Source organism: Eriocheir sinensis, chromosome 41, assembly GCF_024679095.1.
Source record: "Eriocheir sinensis breed Jianghai 21 chromosome 41, ASM2467909v1, whole genome shotgun sequence".
Taxonomy (NCBI): Eukaryota; Metazoa; Arthropoda; class Malacostraca; order Decapoda; family Varunidae; genus Eriocheir; species Eriocheir sinensis.
Window position 1 is genome coordinate 13,857,268 of NC_066549.1, and position 6,435 is coordinate 13,863,702.

At 43.2% G+C, this 6,435-nt stretch overlaps 1 long non-coding RNA gene across 2 annotated transcripts in view; it reads left to right on the forward strand.

Annotated features, from left to right (window-relative positions):
• LOC127009687 (uncharacterized) overlaps positions 1 to 784 on the forward strand; it is an 82,301-nt gene extending 81,517 nt beyond the window's left edge. For both annotated transcript variants that reach the window (XR_007762134.1, XR_007762135.1), the window contains exon 4: positions 112 to 784. This is a non-coding gene — a long non-coding RNA (uncharacterized LOC127009687). The remainder of the gene's footprint in view (positions 1 to 111) is intronic.
• The last annotated feature ends 5,651 nt before the right edge of the window (positions 785 to 6,435 follow it).

The window sequence follows — 6,435 nt, forward strand, 5'->3', positions numbered from 1 at the left end:
TGGAAGACAGAGACAAGAAAGGGAAGAGAACATGAAAAGAAAGAAGAAGAAGAGGAGGAGGAAAAGGAGGACAGGAGGAAAAAAATAAGATAGACCACAGGAAGATAAGAGGCGAAAGAAGAAAGTGAGACAAGAAAAGGAAGAGAACATGAAAAGAAAGAAGAAGAGGAGGAAAAGGAGGACAGGAGGAAAAAAATAAGATAACGCACAGGATGATGAGAGGTGAAAGAAGAAGGCGGGGAGGAAAAGTTGCGCTGTGACGAGAACTTCCATTAATCACGCCGCGGGTTTCATCACACCGACGCGACGCCCAGGGAAGGTAAGTGTTGCCTGGTGTTGCTGGCTACGTTGTTCTCCTTTTTTCCCTATACCACACGGGGGCCATTTCTGCAGCTCAACACAACGGGTTCGAAAGCTTCTAATCCAAACATAAAACACTTTACGAAAGGTCCTTGAATAATGTTAGGTGTTCATAAAGAGAAGTAAGAAGGGCATACAGGATATCTCTTTAGTATTGGGTATTGGAGAGTATACTTCGGGTGGAACGGGCCGCATCATTTTAGAGGTGCGGCATATTTCCTACAGCCCCTACACTATACGCATTTCTCACACCACCTCAACAATTTCAACAGGTTTTAGAGTAGTGATATATTCCCTACAGACAAACAACACATCTCCTACACGTAAAAATCAGTTCTGTCACAGTTCCTACAGAGTTCCTGTCACATTTCCTACACTGTGTTAAAACGTTCATTAGCTGTTCCTTAAATCCCAGCATGTTGAGTCAAAATAAGTAGGAGAGAGGTTATTAGTGCTGCGTAGTGCGTAGGTCAGTCACTCCTTAAGCCCAACAGGTGGAGTCTAATTAGTGGGACAGAGGTTGGTGCTGGCTACTGCTGTTATTCGCTTTTTTCATTCGATGCCAAGTTAGTCACCCGTTAAGCCCAGCACATGGAGGGAGTCAAATAAGTAGGACAGAGGTCAGTGCTCTCTGCTCCATTGATATTCACCTCTTTTTTTCCCGATGTCAGGAGAGAACTTCCCCTAGATATTAATGAAAAATAACTCGAGCGTGTAAAACTCTACGCATTTTCAGCAGCATTTTTGAACACACGTAGAATTCCGTTTATTCTGATTTTGTGGAAGAGGTTGAGCACACACGTTTTGTTAATAGTATAGCGGAACTTTTTATACTTTTTCTTTTGCCCTTGAGCTTCCTCCGTTACTGTAAAAAAATATACGTACCTGCCGCGTATGTTAACGAGAAACAATGAAATCCGGAACGGCAAAAAATAACAAGCATAAGAGGCTTTAGATTAGTGAAGTACTTGTGGTTTGTTATATGTAGTACGTTCGTTGTGCGTGTGTGTTTGAGAGAGAGAGAGAGAGAGAGAGAGAGAGAGAGAGAGAGAGAGAGAGAGAGAGAGAGAGAGAGAGAGAGAGAGAGAGAGAGAGAGAGAGAGAGAGAGAGAGAGAGAGACCCTTTGAACTCATTTAGAAGGGCCGTTGTGAGCTGTAAGAGAGCTGGAATGGTTTTAGTGTTCTCCAGCGGCCTTTGAGCCTCGGGACGCTAAGGAAATTACGAGAACCTGAGTGTGTGTGTGTGTGTGTGTGTGTGTGTGTGTGTATGTGTATGTGTGTGTGTGTGTGTGTGTGTGTGTGTGTATGTGTATGTGTATGTGTGTGTGTGTGTGTGTGTGTGTGTGTGTGTGTGTGTGTGTGTGTGTGTTGATGCTGTTAAGAGGCGAGTGTCAGGGTGGTAAAGACTGCTGGAGGCGAGAGAGAGAGAGAGAGAGAGAGAGAGAGAGAGAGAGAGAGAGAGAGAGAGAGAGAGAGAGAGAGAGAGAGAGAGAGAGAGAGAGAGAGAGAGAGAGAGAGAGAGAGAGAGAGAGAGAGAGAGAGAAGGGTGGAGGTGGAGGTAGGTCGATAGCTCGGTTTTGCGGGCAAGGGGCGAGGCAGAAGGAGGGGCAGCGGGCGACAGGTAGGGCGGGGCGGGGCGGGGAGGCAGGATCGGTGAGGGGCAAGGAGGGACGGGAAGGGCGAGGTGGGTTAGATACGAGGCGAGGAAGACAGGAGGAATGGCGAGGAAGGAGAGAGAAGAGGAGAGGAAGACTATTGGAATGGCGAGGAAGAGGAGATGAAAGACGAGGAAGAGTGAGGAATGAGGAGAAACGAGGAACAGGTAAAGAGGGAAGAGGAAGAGGCGAAGTGGGGTGAGATAGGGCGAGCATAAAGAGAGGGGAGGCGAAGAGGAAGACAAGAGGAAGGGTGAGTTTGAGCGAATGAGGAATGAGGAAGAGGCGAAGAATGGCGAGCAAGGGCGAGGAAGACAGAAGAGGCGAGGAAGACTATTGGAATGACGAGGAAGAAGAGAGAAGGGCTGAGGAAGGATAAGTGTGAGCGAGAGAGGAAGAGGTACAGAGGTGATAGGAAGGGCGAGGAAGGGCAGGGAGTGGCGAGGAAGGAGGAAGGGAAGAGAGTGGTAAGGAGAGGGAAAGTGGAAGGCGAGGAGAAGAGAGGAGGAGGGAGAGGCCAAGGAGGAGTTACGAAGGAGAGAGAGGTTGGAAGAGGCTGAGACAAGAAAGGGAAGAGAACGTGAAGAGAAAGAGGAGGCGGAGGAAGAGGAGGAGGAGGAGGAGGAGGAGGAGGACAGGTCGACAAAGGATGATTTTCTGAAAAGGAGACGGACAGGTATATGTGTGTGTGTGTGTGTGTGTGTGTGTGTGTGTGTACCGGTGAGAAAGCAAGAGAGATGAGGAGAGGAGAGAAGAAAAGACAAGAAAAGAAAAGAAAAGAGGATAAAATAAAATAAAACAAAAACAGAAACAAAGCAAAACAAAACAGGAAATGCCCAAAAAATAAGACAAAACAAAAAAAACAAAAATACAAAATAAGAGAAAAATTATAATCGAATAGAAGCGAAGAAACTGCACCAGAAGAGAAAGACAAACAAACAGACATATAAACAGAGACATAGACACAGACCAAAGACAGACACAGAGACACACAGAGAGATAGATAGGCGGAAGGGAGACCAGGGAGACCAACCAACCAGCACACGAGGAAGGCCAACAGACCGAGGAAGAAAGGAGGGAGGAAAGGAGGGTCAAAATAAGGAAATGCGGTCAAACTAACAAGAGATATCAAGGGGCTGAGGGCTATAGTGTGTGTACGTGTGTGTGTGTGTGTGTGTGTGTGTGTGTGTGTGTGTGTGTGCTTCCGGGATGGAGATGATGATAACAGACTGTCGCAGGGAGTTGGAAGGCTTGGAGGAGGCGGAGGAGAAGGAGGAGGAGAAGGATGAGGATGAGGAGGAGAAGGATGAGGATGAGGAGGAGAAGGATGAGGAGGAGGAGGAGAAGGAATACATAGGAAGAACAGACACCAGAAGACCTGGCAGTCTATGGCGAGGGTGTCTGTCTACTACCGCTACTACTAGTAATCTACGTGTGGTTGGACAGGACAAAATAGATGAAGGCTCCTCCCCACCCACCTCTCCCTCAGGCAACGTGCCGGCAGAAAATAGTTAGAAGAGAACACCATGTGCCTTTAAGGAAGAAAGGGACATGGAAATTTTACAGTAAAGAGAGAAATAAGAGGAAATTACTACCCTTAACACATCAGTCGTGAAGTAGAATTAGAGTAAGAATACACTACAGTCGAGAAGTTGAATTACAGTGAGAATAAACAGTGTATGATGTTGATTCTTAAAAACATTATAAAAGCTAGTATTATAAAAGCTAGTTTCTTTACATCGGCTTCGTAAGACTAGTTACTGATTCTAAGCGGGTAAAAATCCTTTTAATTGGACTCCTCACGATGGGGTGAGATGTAGTTTCTGGGGCTACTGGTAGAGGCTTGATCCTCGTTTACCTTCGTTACGGGCGTGCACTCCAGTACCTTGTTAACCTTACTGTTCCCACACCTCACTCATCAGAGTCGTCTTCTCCAAGGAGGAGGAAGAGGAGGACTGAAGAGAGGGAAGAGGAAAAAGAGAGGGAAATAGGATGCAGGATATGAGAAGAAAGAAAAGAAAGGGGTTACAAAGAGAAAGGAATAGGACGTGGGAGAAGAGGGGAAGTAAAAGAAGGAAGAGAGAAATGGAAGGGACTAAGAAAAGATAGAAAAGGGAAGAAAGATAGAAAAAAGGAATACGAGGAATAAGACAGCAAGAGAAAGGCCGTTGATAGAAAAGAGAGAGAGGGGGGTAAGAGACGAGAAGAATAAAAGGAAGAGGGATAGAAAAAGTTAACTTGTGGGAAGAGAAAGAAACAAAGAAGAGAGAAAGAAGAAGCAAGAAGAATGAGAAAGAGGAAGAATAGAAGGGAAAGACTGAGGAAGCGAAAATGGAGAAGGAAGAGAATACGAGGAAGAGGAGAAAGTGGAGGACTGGAAAAAAAGGAAAAGGAGCAGAAATAAAAGAAGAAAGAGGGAGGCAAAAGACAAATAGACGATTAGGAAGATGAAGAAAAGAAAAATGGGGAGCCGACAGGGAAGAGAAAAGGAAAAAGAAAATGTGTAAGATTAGAAAAATAAAGAGAAACAAAGGACGAGAGACAGCGGAAGTTAAGAAGTTAGAGAAGGAAGAGAAGAGGAAAAAGTTAAAAAAGAGAATGAGATAATGAGAAACAAAGACACACCAAGGAAGAAAAGAACAAGAAGTGAAGAGAAAAACTGGAGAAAGAAATTATTAAAAGAACACAGAAAGATGAGAAGTGAAAGAAGGAAGAGAAGAAGAAAAGTTAAAAAAAAGAATGAGAGAATCGAGAAACAGACACACCAAGAAAGAAAATAACGAAGAGGAAATGAAGAGAACCACTCGAGAAAGGAAGGAAAAAGAAGGACACAGGAAGAATTGGATGAAAAGTGAGAGAAGGAAGAGACGGAGGGAAAAATAAAAAAGGAGAATAAGATAATCGAAGAAAGAAAAGACTGAAGAAGAAATGAAGAGAACCACTAAAGAAAGAAAGGGAAAAGAAAGACACAGGAAGAATTGGATGAAAAGTGACAGAAGGAAGAGAGGGAGGAAAAGATAAAAGAAGAATGAGATAATTGGAGAAAGAAAAGAGAGAAGAAATTCAGAGAACCAATGAAGAAAGAAGACAAAAATAGAACACAGGGAGATGGGAAGTGGGAGAACACAAAGATACACAAAGGAATAACAAACATAAGAACATTAAAACATAACCTAAGCTCCCGTGAATCTACCCCCACCTAATATCGCTGTCCATGAATTTATCTAATCTATTTTTGAATGTGACAATTGTATTGGCACTCACCACATGACTGCTAAGCCTATTCCACTCATCCACCACTCTGTTAGTAAACCAATTTTTGCCTATGTCCCTGTTGAATCGGAATTTATCCAGTTTAAACCCATTACTTCGTGTCCTACCCGGTTCTCTTACCAACAAAACCTTATGAATAACTCCCTTCATCCATTTATAAAACTCGACCATGTCTCCACGCACCCTTCGCCTTTCTAGAGAATGCAAGTTTAACTGTTTGAGTCTTTCCTCGTATGACCATTATCATTAGCAAGCGGTCCGATACGACAAGTGAGTGACTTTTTATTATTTACATAGCTAAACAATTCTTTAGAATTAGATTTACTTGTTTCCGCTATATATTCTTCAAGACTTTTCTTGCTTCGTTTTATTAATTTCTTGGTTTCGCGGCAAATTCTGTCCAACTCTAGCTGGTCAGCCTCATTCTGGGTTGATATGTATCTACTGTATACGCGTTTTTTTTTAAGAGGCTATTTATAATTTCGTTATTCCACCATTTGGATTCGAGGAAAAAGGACACAACAAGAAGCAAAATCCCGGAGTAAAGAACGAGAGAACCAATAACGAAAGGAGAGGGGAAGGAGAACACGATTAAAGAGGAAGAATAAGAGTAGGTAGAATAAGAGAAAACAAAATAAAAACAAAGAAATTAACAAGAGAACCAATAGAGAGGGGAGGGGAAGGAGTACACGATGAGAGAGGAACAATAAGAGGATGTAGAATGAGAGGAGAGGAAAAGGAGAGCATTAATAAGTAAAGGAGTTATAGGAAGACATAGAGGAAGAGGAAGGAAGGAAGATAAGACAGAGGAGAAGGAAATAGATGAAGAACAAAGTGAGGAGAGAGAGAGAGAGAGAGAGAGAGAGAGAGAGAGAGAGAGAGAGAGAGAGAGAGAGAGAGAGAGAGAGAGAGAGAGAGAGAGAGAGAGAGAGAGAGAGAGAGAGAGAGAGAGAGAGAGCAGAAACAGGAAGTGGGAGGAGGAATAAGATCATAAAGAGGTATAAATGGGCTAAGACAAGAAGCAATAAGATATGGAAGGGAAAAAAGAAAATATTCGGAAAAGAGAGAAAGAGAGCGAATGAGTGAGAAACGAAGATAAATTGGATTAGGAAAAAGAAATTAATGTTAAAGAAGATAAACGAGGTGC